Below are 18893 nucleotides of genomic sequence, written 5' to 3'. Positions count from 1 at the left end.
AGTTTCCTGCCCTCGGATTGCCGATCGTCCCGCGGACCCATTTTCGGACCTACCGAAATCGACGATCGGCTCACCAGCCCGGCCGCTGCCGTCGCCGCTGCCGCCAATTTGCCGGACTTAGTCGGGACCCCCGAAGAGGCATCCAGCCGTCAAGGATCGGTCGTCAGGACTTTCGGGACGTCCGGGACGAGTCGTCCGTCGATCGCGCGCAGTCAGGACACTCGGGCGGGCCCAAATATCGTCGAATTTGAGGTGAGACATTTTCCATCATTGTTATCAATAAAGTTTTTGACTCGAAATGCCAAAAAATGCTGCAGACACAATATATGAATTCAAGTTTTGGAATGCTACAATGTAAAATAAAGAAACAAGAACGTCAGTTATTCCGGATTTATATCCTGATGTTTTCTTTATTATCGTTGCACTCCTGTTGAATTTTTGAAAAATTATCAGCTGCAACGGTTATCGTGATATTTGATTGATGTATAGTCCGCGTGAGAGTTTCAGTAATGATAAAATACGTTTGCAATCCGCGATCGACAGGCTGGTGTCACTCGTTTTCAAAATACATCGACGTTTAATGCATAATTATATGCATCGGACGCTAAATCGCGAGGGTCGCGCATATCGGGGATGCATGCACGATGATAAAAAATACGAGAAGAGAAGAGAGGGTGAGGGAGAGAGGAGGAGAGGGAAGGGGATGACAGAAGCAAAAAAAAGACGGGCAATCGTTAGCAAGGTACAAATTTCGCCATTTGCCGCAATAAACCTTCGAAGCCGCTTGTAACTTCTTCTTATGGGAGGCATGAGTAATCGCCTTGTTAGCCCTTATGGCCTATAGCCCTCATGCTCGCTCCCTCATCCGCGGGAGGGACGACAACAACAACAGCAACAACAGCAACGGCGGACGGATGCACGCACCGATATGGAAGAAATAAAAAGAAGTAGGGAAGGTGAGAGAGAGAGAGAGAGAGAGAGAGAAGTAGAGGAGGAGAGAAGGAAAAACGATAGGAGCACCAAACGTACGCGATTATATGTATCTCATCGATAACAGATGTATGTACGTGTGTAACGAAGAAACTGTCGATGTAAAAGGAGGCTGGAACGATGGAAAGAAGAGAAAGGGAAGAAAGAGGGAGAGGGAGGGGGGTAGAGAGAGAGAGAGCCACTTTGCAAGCAAAGAACAGAAAAAAAATCAATGGGGACGACAGATAGAGAGGACTATAAGGGAAAGATGCAAACGGATAAGAGAACGGCGAGTCTCGAGTATATTCCCCTGATGCTGCCGCGTACTATTCTTCCATTTTCCGCGTTAAAATCGAACTAGACCGTACATATCGCGCCGCTCGCATCTACTCGCGTCGTTTCGCGTCGCTCGTTTTCCACGCGCTCGTTAATTAATGGCACATTAGTAGAGGGAACAGAGTCCGATAGATCCGAGACGATCTTCTCGATTGCGAATAAGGCTGAACGTAAACGGGATTTTGTTGGCAAATGGTACGAGATATCAATCGCAGCGATCGACGATGTGTTTTGATGAAAAAATAAAAATAATATTAGAAAAAAAAAGATACTTTTTTCTCATTCCTGACTGTATTAACCTTGTTGTCTTATCACTTTTATCTCGCAATTATCATCGTATAAATATTCGAATAAATGCGAAACATTTATCGTTCGACTATCGATTGTATCTGGATTATATCAAATCAAGGACTTCTTACAGTCAGAGTGACCCATATTACGTCTGGTAGCTTTTTAATGACCGATTAATAATGTTAATGTGAGGCGGGGTATGCGTTAATTTCCATTCGATAATTATCGTAATGAATCGTCTCCCGTGATTAGCGGCGATCGCGTCGCGACTTCCGATGTGTTATGAGGCAAGTCTTAAACGGCAAAAAGTCGATTTTAATTAATAATAAGCCTTTTACGTAGTTACATGGTTTTTCTTGTTGAAGTTTTCCACTGTACTGGCTGTAGTCATGGGACATGTATGAAAAACAACTCCGGGTAAGGGTAAAAGACAGAGATAAGAGAGATAAGCTTTAAGGAGAGATTGTATCCCATTCGTGTCCAATTGTTTCGATGAAGTGGTGAGCTTTTTTTTCCTTAGACGCAATTCGATGCACGAACATTATTTTTTGCGTCGGGAAGGGGGATACAAAAAAGATCGTGCGTGCCGTGTTTCTCTCGCAGCACGAGGAATTTCGCCGGAAACGAGTTGTCCGTCCGTCCGTCCGTTGCGCGCGCGCATGGCACCCTCGGGATTCCTTTTTCCTCGTAATTCTCACGGGACCTCCGGCTTCGCGACTACACGCACGCACGTACACGCGCGCACACGCGCGCGAGGAAGTCGCGTGGCCCCATATCTTAAGAGGAAGCCAGGGGGGGTCCGGCCGAAGGACAGCGAATGGGGACTAACACTGTTTTATCGTGTAGCCAATTAATAACGTTCCTCCGGGGCTCCTCCACCTTCTTTCTCTCTCTCCACCGTCGCCAGCAGTCTACTCCGCGAAGAAGAGATCTCGCTTTAGATATCCGCCGACTCTCCCGCGCGGACCTCCCGAAGACGACATCTCGGGGGCCCGATCTTGCGCGCCTTTTATTTACGTGCCTCCCCAGCGTCGTCGTGCCGCGAAACGGTAGTGAGTTAAAGCGTTTTTCACGTCACAGAAATATTGATAATTTCGTAATTATATACGCACGCGTGAATTAGTGAAAATAATTGGGCGCCGGCTAACAAAGCTCGAGCACCTCCAATAAGAATGTTTGCCTTTGTGTTTTAGCTTACAGAGTTGTCTCGCATCGTCCTCCTGCAAGCAATCGTTCCAGAATCCAGTCCCAGCCAGGCATCGTCAGTGTGTGGAAAATACATAATTATATAGAATTACGGTATAAGTTGTGTTAAATCAATGTTAATCGCTGTAGCGAAACGTGGGGAAACGTATTATAATAAATACATTATTTTATGTATACTTGTCGCCTCGTGTCCTTCGGAGAAATCAACCCTCGTGTGTCCCAAGCACTTTAAAATTAATACAAAAGTTCTAATGATTGAGCGTATATATCGGGTGAGTTGGGTCTCCGACGTTAATTAGATCGTCGAATTAACGCGGGAGATCGAAAAGTAACGCACAGGAGAAATGCCAGAGTCGTGACGAGACTACGCCTCGTCCGCTGCGAGATCCGGAGACAAAATCTCATTCGAGCCGTCGAACCGTCGAGCCGCGCGCGCGGCTCACCGTTTAATTACAGTCTTCCGAAGTCGTTCGGAATTTCGGGCGGCAGGGACTACGCGCGTCTCACGGAAAATTTGTCGAACACGTCTAATTCCCCTTTCCCCTTTCTGCGCGCGCGGTAAACGGATCGTGTTACGATTACGAGGCACGGTCGTAATCGCTTTTAAAGGCACTTTCGGAGCTTACGGCCCGAACTTTTCCTCGGCTACAAAGAAGCTCAGCTTTTTTTCTACGGTCGTTCACCGCCGTGCACCGTCCGGGGGTGGGAAGAGCGGCTCGTAAAGAGCGGCTGCAATAGCCCGGCATCTGCGATGCGCAATTAACGAAAGGGTTTTCGCCTTCACCCCCGTACGCCACCGTCCCCCTCGTCCTCCCGCGGCGGCTTAAAGGCCAGCCGCCACACCCGCTGACAAGGCGTTTGATTTATAACGAGCTTTTACTTTTTAATTCCGACGCAAGTGTCACCGCGTTTTTTCGCCTTCTCCAAGCTGCCGGGGACCCATTGCGTTACGAGACGGCCTATAATTTATGCACGATCTTGTTCAGCTTCGGGCTTCACGTAATAGCGTCGGACGTCAGTGTCGAGATTAATTGTAGAAATGAAAATCTCCGCTGCTATCCGTCGAAAAATTAATACGTCGTGTTATTCGCCTACAGAGAATACGTTAATTTTTTAGAATTTCTATCACAACTTTTGTCCGACAGTAGACATATTATAAGTTTAACATTAATAGTCGAACTATCTAAACTCTAAATTAAATTTTAACAAACGACATTATGGGGAAAAAAACATTACGTTTCGTAACGTATTATATTACGAGATAAATGAAAGAGGACTCGTTGGTGTATCGCGGCAAGAGTCGCAGAAATAATCGACCGCGCCGCCGTTCCTCGAGCAACTTTTCAGTGAGTATCACCTCTGTAGCTTTAATTGTCGAAAGATAACACAGCGAGGAAGGCGAAAGGCGGACGGGGGGAATGAGGAAGGAAAGAGACCAGAGATCGTGTCGTGAAAGTTTGAAGCTCTCAGTGGGTTCGCGCTTAACTCGGGATTTGGGACTCGAGGGGTACTTAACCCTCGGGATGGGTTATGAAATGACTTTATGGCAGATCAGAGGCTTGCTGTAGATTGCATAAGGGGGTCCAGGACCCGGTGCGTTGGGGGTACCCGCGCTTCGGTCTCGCCGACAAGTCCGAGCTGGAAGGACGATCTCTACGGTATGACAACGAGGAGCCAGGCCCGAGAGAATTCCGCAAATGGAATCCTGATTACGAATAACGTCGTCCTGCGACCTTCCGAAATCTCCGTTCCTCGTACACGTCATTCATGAATTCGGCGGCTCCGATGCGTAAGTAGAATGTTTTATTACACAATTGCTGTGAAATATATAGCGCGCAACTAATATCCCGAGTGAGTAATTAAAGAAAAATATATATCATCTTGCGATAAGATGTGATATTATTGTGTATGCTGCGCGCGGAAAATTTTGCAAGGTTCGGTGTAAAAATAAAGCAAGATTATCCGGTTTGAACACCTTTTTTATGGGCTTGAGAGAGCTGACTAAAGCTGACGCAGTCAGGCTCGTAATCGCAATGTGTTCAATATCAAATGTCTGACTTGGCGCGATTATGTGTAATATGTTGTTCATTGCATTTTGATGTTGCGCAGATCACTTTGCACTTTGGAAGAAAACAAAAGAAACAATATTAATTTGACAGATGTAGAAATGATTTCGAGTTAACAAAACTATTGCATTTATTAATTTTATTCGCTTTCTATATTACATGCCCATTTGCATATAAACTGTTATGAGATAGATGAGATGTGAACGTCGTTTTATGCCAATTCTGCATTAACTGGGAAGTGATTAAACCCGTCGCAACTAGCCAAGTCGCTTTAATATGCACGATAACGCTTGCTTTCGCTCAACTAATAATTCAAATACTAATGTTCTTTTTGAATTTATACAAAATTATATAGTTGTCTGAAAAGTTAATCGAAAAGCTGTAACAGGAATAATCGTAAAATGACATAAATAGATCCAATTTACATTTCTACAACTGTTTTACAAATTTCAAATTTGTGTATAGCTCAGATTATTTCATTATTTCCATACGTTTCACAGTGTAATCGATCGATTACGTCGCATCACGTTGATCCTCTTTTTTTTTGTCTGCTTCCAAAACGAAGCACGCGTCGCGGCTGGAATTTTCGCAGCAACCCGTCGTCTCTATTTGCGTGACGGCAGATACGCGAGATAGCTCAGGTTTGAGCACCTCTTTGTAATTTTACGTTGCCGTGGGGTGGCTAAAGCTGACGCAGTGGGGTAGATGGTCGGTGGTATGCCCAGTAGCCAATTCCCGGCTTTGGGCTCGACTCGGCGGGTCCATTCATCGCCGTGCATTACGTGACCGGTTTACCAATCCAGCCCTTCCTGCACCATCACCGCCGCCGCCTCCTCCGCTGCCGCTGCCGCCGCCGCCGCCGCCGTCGCTGCCACCATCGCTACCATCACTACCACCAACGCCTAGTCTATATACCTCTTTTCCGTTGCGAGAGCTAGCGCGGAAGGGCCGGTACCTGTGTGTACGTGTATCTGCCAAACAACCCCCAGAGTCATATCGACCGGCTGGAATGGTCCGAGCTCCCTTCGCGATTCCAAAATTCTCTCGTAAACGATTTTCCAAGGCTTGATTTCGCCGTCCGCTCGCTAAAAATGACGCTCAACACGATGGCGGCGGATTCTCTCGTCTTGTCACGCGAATATATCCTTTATTTGCGTCGCGTGTGGGGAGGTCGGGCTGCATTCGCGATTCGAATCACGCGCGACCACGTGAATTTTTACGTCGTTGCCCGGTGACTGATCGCTCCCGCTTGCCCGTCTGGAAAAAAGTAAATTACGTATTTATTTAATTTTCTGGAATTTAGACGTGTAAGCTCAGCAGTCATAATAATCGCTCGCCTTGAATAGAGTGTAATTTCGGACGTGGAAGTCTCCTCTCTCTCTCTCTCTCTCTCTTCGTAACGTTACTCAAGCGCCTTAGAAGGGACGGCGGACTCGCCGCAGACAAATCGACTGGCCGCCGCAAAAAGGACAACGCCGACGGCGGGCAGGCGCGCGCAGGGCCTTAAAGTAATTATTCCGTCTATAAAACGGCCCGGCGCGAATCTCCGTGACGAATTGCCCGCGATATCCAGCGCGAGCAAACGAAACGCCCACGAAGAAGAGGCCGGCTGAATCCGCGCGAGAGGATACTTTCGTGAGGCAAGTCTTCACAGGGGGGCGTCACGTCTCCACGTCCGATGACGACGGCACGTTCGACTTGCGAGCCTTGGACGAGCAGCTCGGCCGACGGAGAGGGGAGGAAGGGGAGGGGGAGAGGAGAAGGTTCACCTCGATCAGCTCGGTTTCTACACGATGATGACATGTTAATGTATGGACGCGTAGTACATAAGCGTGTCTGGAAGGAGGTGCCGGAGGATGATGGCAAGCACGCTGGTGCCAAGCACGAGCCAAAGCAGGCAGCCTCCCCTCCACCCCTCCTCCCCCCCTCCGCCCTCCGCCGAGCCCCGCGACACCCCTTTCGTGGCGGATGGATTTCTTTCGGTTCAAGATGAACGGGCCCAGGTTCCCGACCGTCGTCCCGAGTCATTGTCGCCCTGCCTTCTTCATCTGCATACAATGCTGGAGACATCCGCACGGCACACTGAACTGTCCCTCCTCTCCTCGCTCTTCACCTCATGTTGAATTGACTTCCCTCCCCCCTCCTCCCCCTCGACATATCATCGAGATGTCGTTAATGCGACCGCCCGTCGAAATTATCGGAGGAGAAACTGAGGGCACGGCGAAACAGTACGAGTTGAGAGACCGGATTTTGGATTAAAGATGACGTCTAAATTAATCCGGCGGATTTTTGAGGCGGTGGGTGTCGCAAGAACAGTTGAAGAATTCGTACCGCTAGAGGAGTGGCCTTAGTACATAGAGAGCCCTTCAATCTCCTTTCTATTCTTGAAAATGTTTGAAACTTGTAATACCGACGAATAAAATAATATGGACAATTTTCATGTCTAACAGTTATTGACAGTCTAACCGCAGGCTGTGATTTCAGCCAGAGGGGAAGAACTCGATTAAGAATCTGACGCGGGGATCATAACTATTAGTCGCTCCCATTCGAACTAAATAGAGGCAACAGTTGCGGTTTATGAAATTAAATCGCCGCTGACTTCTGGAGCGAGGGTCAGCCCGGCCTGTAACGTTCCAGCATAGTTTTATATTTTGAAAAACCTGTACTCTTTTGTATATTTTTTAGATTTATAAATAATATATCTTGTTATGTTTTTTTTTTCAAAAAAATTATTGCTCTAAAAAATAAAATCGGTCGTAATTAAACGTAAGATATAGCATGAAAAATGACACAGAAGAGCTTTGTACTTTGTAAAATGTACTTGTTATTATCCACTTCGCGAAACCCCAATTTTAATAAAGATTCAACGTAAGATAGACGTTCTCACATCGCCATCGCATCGCTTCGACGTCGTATTCGGAGTAAAGTAATGCGAAAGTTTTTAACGACGACGGAAAGGAAGAAAGGGCGGAATCAAAATGCTCCCCACATTTGTCAGAAAGGCAGGATTTATTTTTGGAGGGTCCTGTAGAGCGACACTCGGCCACGATGTATAATATCCAGCCTGTGTGAGAGCAGACACTTTTATCTCTTCTATTAACCCCCGCGAGGTAATTAAATTAAATGATCCACAGTCCCTCTTGATCATCCGGCTCGTAAGTGGCTATTTATTCCGACACCCTTCGATGAGAATGAAAGCTTCTGCGGACACGTGCTACATATCAATTATAATTTTAAAAAATGTGGGCTTTATGTCGCATTGTTATAGGCGTTTGTATATAATTGTTCTTCTTTTCCTTTAATTTTCGATCTCTTTCATGATATTAATGTCTGTGCACTTATAATCATTATTATAAATTATTACAGTTGATAAATAAACTGTTCGCACCGATTGTATAATCGCTTCCACGAAATACTTGATTCTTAGAAATCCTTTGATAATCCCTTTCTTCTTCTATTTTCAATTATTCGCGAAAGAGAGAATCAATTCGCAGAACAGTGACGCATGGCGATTGAAAAGCCACAGTCGCGAAGCCCCAATTGAATAGGCTAATCCGGACAGTCGTTTCGTCGTGTCTCACGCCGCTACGTTATCTGACTTGCCGCTGGAATATCGGAGGATGAAAAGGAATTTCGAAACATCTGGGTCGGGAGAAGCGAGCGCTCGTTTCTTCGTTCGCTCGCACATTCGCTCGAGGAATACATAGGAAACACGTCCGTAAGGTACGGAGGGCCCCTTCTGCCCCGAGATCGACCTTCCGACCGACGAGCACAAGCCACGAAAAAGAAAACGGGGGGTGGCACCGAGGGGGCCCCCGGCACGCCACGGTTGCGCACGTGTTAGATAGAGGGTCGACCGGGCTGAGAAGCTCCCGAGGGAGCTACGTACCATTTTGCATAAATCGCGAGACACCCCGTCGTACCAGAACCTCGGGGAGATTCTGGAATAGGTTGAATCCACCAGCGCCGCGCGATCACGAAGGGATGAAAGTGCCAGAGGTACCGAAGGCACTCGATATTTCACCCCCTTTTCTTCTTTTTTTTCCCTCTCTGTACCACACCACGCGCGGTGGTGAGAAATACGTATGAAAATGTTGAGGCGGAATTCCGTCTTTTCGTTTCACGAAGATGGTGCGAAGTTTAAATGACGCTATCGTCGACGACTCGTTAACGATTGATCGATAGAATTTATCAAATATACATTTGAGATATGAAAAAAAAAAGTCAAAAGAGAGGAAAGTCAAGTCGCAATATATTCGTCTCTCGTCGAAAATTTCTTTCGCATTTCATGCACAAGGTAATCACGAGAGTTCTGAAGAATTTTATAGATGAAAAAAAAAAATTAGAAATACAAGAGATTTAAAAAAATCTTTGTATTAATGTTAACCACGTGAGAAAAGCAGACCGATAAGCGGATAAATTCAGATTCGTAAAATCTACCCTTCCTCGGGACGCAGCTTAATTCAACAATAACCGCAATATGTTCTCTCTCTCGTTGTAACAGAGCAGTATTGTTTTATAGCCAGCGCGATAACTTTGAGCGGACTCTTGGCATGGGGATGCGTTATCCCCGCGTACGTTCGATGGGGGTGAGTGCTCATCGCGCCCTGAAATGAAACGGAACAATAGCTCAGGGTGTAGTTAATGCTCGTCCTTTCGCGGGGTCGCTATACCACAAATTATGTGTCTCTTGGAACTTCCACTTCGAAGGGTTGCTCACTTTTTTTTTTATACATCCGCACACACGTACGATTTTCATTCACAATTCTTTCCGAGTTTATTTTGCTTAGTAGTATACGCGATCAGCTGATACTTGTCTAATTTGTTGACAGGCAAGCAACGTTGCTTCTCATTTCTCTCTCGTGTTTGTTTTGGAAATAATTTATTCGTTGACGTCTATTTGCGGAAATATGTCTCTTTTTGCCATTAGCATCGGCACTACTTCCAGCGCGTCCTCCTTTTATAAATGTTCGTAGTGGTCATTTCTGGAGACGAGATCATTCACGATCGACAGACTCTATGATTGAATACCCGATAAGGTGACTCCCGTGAAACCGGTAACTCGATATCCTTAGTTGTACTTTGAGTATTACGGTTGTATCTCATTGTGGCATCATTTTTACGGCCGGCTCGTAGTATTCTCGAATCACGGGTCAGTATTAATTTCTTCCTGGTCAATTAGGGATACGGAGATTTAACTACAAGACTTAATGAGACTAAATTATTGCCGAATGTGAGATTATATTAGTTTCTTATTATATAACGTAAAATAATTAAGAAAATTATATATTCACGTTGTTTTTTCAGGAATCATATATGATACCGTAGGATTTTTTAAAATCTTATCTAGAAAATCATTTTTACAACCGTCTTTGAGTCGAGTTCCTCTTATCGAATAATCAGTGAAATTTCCAGCTCTAACCACACATACCTATTTATCGAATGTGTTTCATGAAAAGAGTAACTTATACACTGAAAATTAATTAGCTTATCTCGTCGATTAGCGTAAAGCGACAGGATCATTTATCGCGGTTATCGATGCTTGCTCGGCATTTCAGAAATTCGTGCCACTTTTCTAGATTCAGGTGCGCAAGGCTTCGAGAAAGGTGCCGGGGTGTGGTGGTGGTTCCGGCAGACGAGCGGGCAGGTAGTCGGCCGGGCACAGGCTTACGCAAGCCTCATACCTATAAGTTAAGATTAACCTTGCTTAGCGGTGCTCGAGAGAACGGACCAGGGGGGACCCCAGAATCGGGTAACGAATGAGGACATTTGACGGGATTAATTTATGTCCAGTTTGGTAACCGAGCGCAACGATACGCCCAGCCATATCAGGAGAAGAGACGGCGGAGGGACAGAGAGGGCTCGATAAAGAAGAGAGACAGCGTGAGAAGAGAGAGAGAGAGAGAGAGAGAGGGAGAGGGGGAGGAACGAAGGGAAGAGGAATATGTACAGGTATCATCGTACGCTCGTATGTTCGACCAGGGACTTCGGTTTTAGGGAATAACAAGTTTTGTTCCCCTCCGCCTTCCTCCTCGCCCGGTAGATTCCGGTGTGATCTTCGAGCTCCCGCAAACCTATCTCAGGGGTTAACGGTGAATGGACCATCGGCGTTGCCAAACCGGACGCACGATGAAACTCGTTTTTACGTGGAACTCGAGGACTTCTTCGTCGTCGTCTTCTTCTTCCTCAGCAGCTGTCGGAAAGAGCGGGGAGCGATTGCTTTTTTCGCGATGTCATTGATTCGGACCTGCACGTATGATTCGACTTGTAGAGAGAGAACCTCGGAGAGATCGGTTGGATGTTTTCTTGTGTAGCAGAACGGGTGCACCCGAGATAGGATCGATGAGACGCCCATGGAAGACGTTGCTTCAATGGATCTCATGAGATAACTACAGCGTTTTCCGAACGTACTCCGCTCATGTTGAAAAGGGCGATTGTATCAGGTTCACTTGGTACAAAAGATTTTGCGAAGATCCAAGAAACTTGTGCATTTGCACATCACCTCTGTTACCAAATACATTTTAGTAATCGTATTAAAAACACATTTATAACAATACTTAATTGTATCGTGCAATTAACACGTTAATGTATATGTATAAATTATTAAAAAATTCAAATGAATTCGAATGAACTCGTGCACCTTAATAAAACATATTTAAATAAATTAATAAAACATATACATGTGTGTCAAGTCTTATTTATTTCCATAACGTTTTAGTTATCCTCATCGTTGCCGATTCATTCGTCAAGCCCGAGGTCAAACTCGTGCAAAACGAGTCCCCCGAAATTCCGTGCTTGGCGAAATTCCGTTTATTACTCGGCGACGCGTATCCGTTCCCGCCATAAATTAAGTAGTTGACACGGTTTTGCGGACCGCTGTCCACAAGGTACAGGACACCGCGACTTTTAATATACCGGCTTATAATTTTCGCGACCACGTACCGGTCTTCGTCTTTTATTCATCGACAGGAAGGTATACGGGCTGATCGGGGTCCACGAAGAGGGGAGAGCAGCCTGGGACGTCGCACACAGGATGCCTCGAGCACCTATCGCGCGGGCACGTCCTCCTCCAGAGGTGAAAATAAGGGTTGCCTCGCTGGGTGCGAAAGCGAGTAGGCGAGAGAAAGAGCGGTTCGAGCCGGTGCCCCCGTCGAGTTAACCGATGCAACCAGCGACGCTGGTTAAACCCGCGAGTTTATGTGCATTCCGACAACCGTGCGCCGGAGATATCCTCGCCTGCTGCACGCCTTTTTCTTCTCTCCTCCTCCCCTCCCTCCCGGATATCGGGTTTTGGATATCTCGGATCCGATTCCAGAAGTGGGTTATCGGCTACGACGCCGCGTGCGCGTCCACATCCGATGCGGCCCCGCTCGAGTAAACTCGACGATGTAACATCGCCGATGGTCCCCCATCGGCAATCGGGATATTTGATTCGACACACACGTTCGCGCGGCCGGTTTGGATCGTACGATCCTACGCCGTTTATCGGCCGGCGAATTTTTATTTCTGAATAAAGCGCTCGAAAAGTTGCCGGTGATTGCCGTAAGGTATTTAGAGGGAGTTGTTTTTTTTTTTTTGTTCTGTAGAGACGCGACTTCATGTGAAGTTGCGTTGACTTTGTGTGCGAGGCGATCTGTCGCAGGTGTTAATGTAGTCCTCACTTTATGGGCGTTTAACATTAAATTCGCGATGGACGATACGAACTTCGCTGCCGATAGTCGATATCAATATGGAGAGAAATTTATCTTATAAGAATAATCGTCGACATTAAGATCCGATTATTTTTTTATGCAGATTGATTTACTTTGATTTCATAATAAATCAAGCTTTTAGATATCTCCAGAGTCCAGTTTTAAAAGTGGGTTAGCGTCTTCCGGTCAAATGTTCGCGGCACATGTGGCAAACTCTCTGATTCAATCGATTAATTTGTTCTTCGAATCGCACGTTTTAATACCGTTTGTCCATTCGACATGCCAGAAATATTAGTCCCGGCAGCGATATTAATTTTTCTTTCTTTTTTTTTTTCCTTCATCACTCACGCACGATGTTTGGCATGTGATAATGAACGTCAGTTCTGTGTGTTTAACGGTAAAAATTGTGCCACACACGTGCGACGGCCCGCGTGCGCGGCTACACTTAGTTTTAGATACTTTATAAATACCGATAGTATCGGCATACGTGATAATGACAAAGGCGACGAGGTGATACGCTTTCGTCCCGGATCGTTGCGCATGGCGTAATACGATCTCTATGTTATAAGAAGTCGACTTACAGAGAGCGGATTAATAATGAGATAGTGTCCTGAACACTCGTCTAATATGCATCTCATTTTTACGATAGTAACTTCACGAACCTCGTTTACACTTTCTAAGATACAAATTCGAATAGTCTCAAAATTTATGAAATTATTGTAAAAGATATTTTTTGACTTGCCCAAAAATTACTTGTAAAGCGTTAAGTCAGACTTGATAAATCTCTATTTATTTACTATACATGTCGCGGAATAATATACATAAATATTTTGCAATAATAATAAAAGCAAACAGCAGAGAATTTTTTAAAGTTAGCCACCGCGCATGTTCAGAGTGCAAAGAGTCGAGAGATCGACGAAAGATTTGCTTGATGTAACTTCTTGCCGTTATGATTTTACGATCGCATTAGGAAGCACATAAAAAAAAAAACACATTCCACAGGGATACATTGCGTGAACGATAGGATATTACGTAACGTGTAATTTTCGCGTGCCCCGCGCTTTACATGTTACGTCGCTAATAATCGATAAACTGTTAATTAAGCCATGTTACATATGCCGCGAAAAAAAAAGGACATGGCTGTGTGCGCGAGACGAGTTCAGGGCGATCGTGCGCTGGTACTCTATCATCATCATCGTGAAAAATCTCTTTTAAATCGTCCGTCTAATTGCGATTTGACGAGCTCGCGTTCGCCTGGCCCGCAGCTTTCGCCGAGGCGAATCCTGTCGTTCTCATTGTTTCGACTTTCGTTGGTCATTAGAGAGTATGATCGATGATCCAAACTGAACGATACAGAAGTCCTCGAGTTTCACTATAAAGCCCACGGTAGATTTATTCCGAAGTTAAAACAAATCTTTCAATTTTTTAAACATGTATATTAAATCGACACACACGAAATTCTATCATTGAGTTATTCGCGTATAACGAGAATGAATATTTAAACCATAATTCCCGATTCCTGTTGCGTTTAATACGGACTTATAAACTCTTCACGCAGCGAGCCTTCTCGAACGTAGGACGACGGCTCGTTAAAACCGATCGGTCGATTTATTTATCGCGCGCGAGGAGCGAGAAGAAGAGGGCTTACAGGAGATTGGCCTGAGCATCCGGTGTCCGGATCACCCGGATGATTGATAGTGATTTGGCAGATAGCGATCTAGGAACGTGAGGAGGTGTGCACCTGATAGAAAGAAAGAAGAGAGAAGGGGAGAGGGTCGCGCGCAAGGAGGATAGCGGCAAGGAGATAGAGCAGGGCGAAGGTTATCCTTGTTCGGTCAGCGAGGAATATAAGCTAAGACAGTCGAAGAAGTAGATAGGTGACTTCTGCGGGACTATAAGAAACCCGTGGAACCTATTATCCGTGGTGGGCAACGGGGCTATCGGCGAGCAGCATCTTTCCGTGTGGGTGTCCGCGCCCGAACGCCCTTAAGACCCCATAAGTCGAGCCGTGCCACCCCGTTGAGAAAACCGCCCCCGCGCGGAGTAGTGCCCAGACACCTCCTTAGACACCCTTTCAATTTCCTATATACCCGATAATCATCTATCCGACCGGATCTCGCCGCGGGGAGGACATCTCGCCGTGTTCGCATTTCTTTCTCCCTCGGTGTATGTACCTTTTCACCTCGACACACACACGCACACACACACACACGCACATTGCTCGAACCATTCGCGGTTTCCCTTCGATGAACCTCGATGGCCCAGATAAATCCTTTATCGATAATAGTTTTGGAGACGACCCTACTGATGATCCATTATTGCCTTTCGATTATTATAAATAATATGGAGGAAATAACGTAAGAAAAAAAAACAAAAACAAAAATACTTTTCTTTGTCTTGCCGTTGCGTCACTATTGATAGCTAATATACGCTGTTATGAAACGCATTCGTAGTTACATTACAAAGTTTCATTTGGTACGCGCGGAAAAAAAGGGAGTAAAGGTTATCTGGCTGCCGAGCGGCACGAGCACTTACAATAAAAAATGCCAGTATAATTACGTATGTAAATGTCGTTGTTGCTCGTTCGATTCTTCGACGGAGGAAGCAAAGACCGCAGAGAGTCTTCTGTACGCGCAAGAATATCGGTCGTAACGGCTACCCGCGGTAGACCGAAAGCCACCGTCGGACAATATTGTTTCCCTCGCGGGTTGTAATCTATAGCGCTTAAATTTTCTAAAGTACTCAATCACCCAGCGTATTTTCATGCAAACGCCGTTTCACGGGATCTCTCCCCTCCCCACCCCTTCCCTTCGAGAGGACCCAGGGAGAAACGGCCGCACAATAAAGCCGTGACGTATGATCCACTGGCGAAATAAACTTCGCGCGCATATTATTAGCTGTTATGCCCGGAGACTTATGCCGGGCCCCTTAACCGCGGCCCGCAAGGCCCCCGGGGGTCGATACATCCGTAGAGTCCACGCGGATCGAAGACGTATCTCTTTCCCATCTGCGCTCGCAGGACTTATACCTCAGCCGTCGCGTCCGTGATTTTAATCATGGTATACGGAACGTGATGACATACGAGGGAAGCTACGGTTGATGAAATATTGACGATCGCATGAAATGCGTGCCTCTGCTTGATTATACTGCGAGTACTGTTATCAAAATGTAAGTGGACCGTGCGCGGATTTCCGTGCGAATTAAGAGATTTTCAGTTCACGCACGTTCACGCAACGAGAAGACGTGAAAGAGATAATTACTTAATCTGCCAGCGGAGCGCGTTAATGTTTAGAAGAGAAACGAGAGGATGTTTTATAGCCGGTCGGCGCCAATACGTCTCCGCGGGACTGAGCGGAGCATGAAAACGCGCAGCGTGTAAACTGTCCAATAAGTAAGGCCCCGAACATGGGGCCTCACTTGTAGGCCTGCGCTCCTTGTACTTTGCGCATATACACTGTTGTCCGCGTTGTGCATATACACTGTTGTAACGTATGGCGCGCGTGTACGTAGACACGGGGGAGGGGGGGAGAAGAGGAGAAGGGCGGACGAAAGAAGGGGACGGTGAGGCCCCCGGGGCCGGCGCTATAAAGAATATCCGAGAGACAAGAATAAAATCCGGTTGACTTATTTGAATCGCCGTGTTGGAAGAACGAGCGACCAGGTAGCGGGAGGAGGAGACACATAGAGGAAGATTTGCGAGATTGGGAAAGGGAAGCGAGAGAGCCCGGGCCCTGCGAGACCGGGACCGTACGTGCGCCCTCGCAAGGGCTCACGTCCACAGAAGCGCGCGGTGGCCGAATACTGCTATATTGCGCGACCTTTACGATCCGAGCACACATCCCACACACGTTGTTACTCCTTACATACGGTTTTTAACGTTTGCGGCGTACATATACGGTAGAGACGTCGCGCGAAACGTTTCACTCGCGCGCGGAGGGAACAACAAAAGCTCCATCCGTCTCCTTAGGCCACCGAATATTTCTGGTCTCGTGCAATCGGAGCCGCGGCTCGCTCCATTTGAACTTTGTCCTTTGTCGTAACGAGCGAGTTACGATTTGAAACGTAGACTCGCGTAAAAGGATTGTATCCTTGATACATTGACCATGCCCCGATAAACCGTGCCCTTCTACCGTTTTCCAGAGAAAGGAGTTCCCGCGATAAATCACACGTTCGTTGCAACAAGTAGATATAAGCTATTTTCGTGTCGCGCCTATCGTACATTGGACGATCTAAAAATGACCGCGAGGGCTACATCTCGCCGTGAACTTTAAACCCCATCGCGTTATTTCGCTGTCTCCCAACTGTAAATATCAAAGATTTATAAATAACACAAAGATGATTGAGATAGCGGTATAATAATCGAGGGATGTCAGTCGGGATTTTCAGTCGTCGAACACTTTGATTAGATAATTATTCCAGCCGCGATTCTCGCTGTCACGTGACGTCAAGGATGAAACCTTAACGTATATATAATCGCGATAATCTTGAAAACATGGATATTTCCATATTTTCCCGTACGCCACGACGGGGATCGAAGACGACGGCGAGGCGAGACGGGTTCGTTCGTCCACGTAGATTTGACGCGCGTCTCCGGAGCCGAGCCGAGCGCCTCGACCGATGAAGTGTCGAGCGCGTCAGGTACGCGCGTGGACGACGGGTCCTAGGAGTGGATGAAAGGCGCTGCGGCACTAAGTGACGGTAATTATCGTAAAAACAGTGATTTTTCGCAGTATTCTAGTCGGCTATTTTTAGAGGCCGAGTCACGTCGAGTCCGGTCTCCCACAAGGTTCTCGCTCCATCTAGGCGCGACACACTCGTGCGCGCGCGCGCGCGCGGATACACGTATACACGCGCGGCGTTATACGTGTATCCACCGTGTGCAAGCCAGACTTCCTAGTTTCGAGAAATCGGTCGTCTGCCGGTGATCCGCTGCACCGGCACGCTTTCGCGAAAGGCACCGAATCGCTCGCTCTCTTCCTTTTGCCGCCGTCTACCGGCTTTCCCTGCGGCGTACCGCTCGAACGAGGTCCTCCTGCCGGCGCCAGATACGACGCTCGGATGACTGTATAAGATTTGTTTTGAAGAAACCGATCGACAATGACACCTGATCAATGTTTTTCACGAGCTACGTGTGCGTGAATATACATACAAACACGTGACGTTTGTACAATAGTAGTAATATACGTTAGGTTCAGGCACGAGTCGTTTCACAACCGAGACGATCGATCGACGTATCATTGGGACACAATAAAATGATAAATAATTTTCCGTGAAATATAATTTTGAAATTCGAGAGGGAATAAATATTACTTAACTAAATCTATATTTGGTACAGTGAAAACACGCTGCCATTGCCGTGCGGATCTCGAGGTCCACGTGGCTGGTTGCATGTTTTGAAAGAAGGTCGTCTGTCTTCTCCTAGCAGGCTGTCAAGAGCGTAAATCCACGAGTTGATGCGTACGGTGGACGAAGAAAAGCGTGAAGGAAGAAGGCGAGACGAGGTCGAAGATAAGGAGTCTCGCGCAGAGTGAGGAGGCAAGCGGATCTTTTCAGAAGCGGGAATGTTTATCGACGCAATATTTGCTCGTCCACACCGCCGGGTCGTCTATACGCGATGGCGGAATTTGTTTAATTTGTTAAGTGTTAATCTTATTTAATTTTTTCCGCAAACCTCGCGCGTTCGCGGTACTCCCGGGGCGTACTCTAAATACCTGCGCAAACATCGGGAGCAGGCGGTCTGTTATTGGCTCCTTACCGTTGCGCAATTTCGTCATTTACTTCTTGCTACTCTAAGAAATCGTGAAAGAAATCGAGATCTCGGGTTGGATTTATGCGCCGCTGCCCCGCGGTACGCTGCTGATTACTTGTCTCGATATGTGTTATTACGGGAGGAATATAATTATCATCTCGGGTATCGATACTGATGAAATGCACGATCCCAACTGGTTTGCGAGGAATGTCGTCTAAACATTAACCCCATTTATTTGACATTCACATATTCTTCTTCCTCTTCTCTTCCTTCTTCTCCTCTTCCTTTTTCATCAAATGTAAGAAAAGATTTCGACATTTCGTTTAAATCGTTGCGTTTTGAACTTTGTTAAAAATATTAGTATAATAATGTGTCTTTCCTTTTCTTTTCCTACGGTTTTTATATGTTTATAGAATAAAAACATGCACGCGTTCTTAAAGACCTGTTTAACGGCGCATTATAAACGTCTCGTATTCCTGCTTTCTCTTTCAATGTTAGTAACTAAAAACGTCCATCATAATTCGGCGAGCGATACATTACGAAACTCACATTACGAAATACATCACCGTTGGTTAAAAAAAAAGA

The 18893-nt window shown here is 46.3% G+C and overlaps 2 protein-coding genes across 3 annotated transcripts in view; one reads left to right on the top strand and one right to left on the bottom strand.

Moving 5' to 3' along the window:
* The window catches only part of LOC105837682 (POU domain protein CF1A), a 44500-nt gene extending 41522 nt beyond the window's left edge, over positions 1 to 2978 (top strand). Inside the window, 2 exon segments of the mRNA XM_028192738.2 lie at positions 3 to 252; positions 2790 to 2978. The gene's annotated coding sequence lies outside the window, so the exon portion shown is untranslated.
* A 2016-nt stretch (positions 2979 to 4994) lies between these two features.
* Positions 4995 to 18893, bottom strand: part of LOC118645670 — a 297612-nt gene continuing 283713 nt past the window's right edge. Inside the window, exon 5 of one of the 2 annotated variants that reach the window (XM_036287273.1) lies at positions 4995 to 6125. The gene's annotated coding sequence lies outside the window, so the exon portion shown is untranslated. The remainder of the gene's footprint in view (positions 6126 to 18893) is intronic. The other variant, XR_004963358.1, reaches the window with a different exon arrangement.

The sequence above is a fragment of the Monomorium pharaonis genome, chromosome 5 (genome assembly GCF_013373865.1).
Source record: "Monomorium pharaonis isolate MP-MQ-018 chromosome 5, ASM1337386v2, whole genome shotgun sequence".
Taxonomy (NCBI): Eukaryota; Metazoa; Arthropoda; class Insecta; order Hymenoptera; family Formicidae; genus Monomorium; species Monomorium pharaonis.
This window is presented reverse-complemented; position numbering and strand designations above follow the sequence as displayed.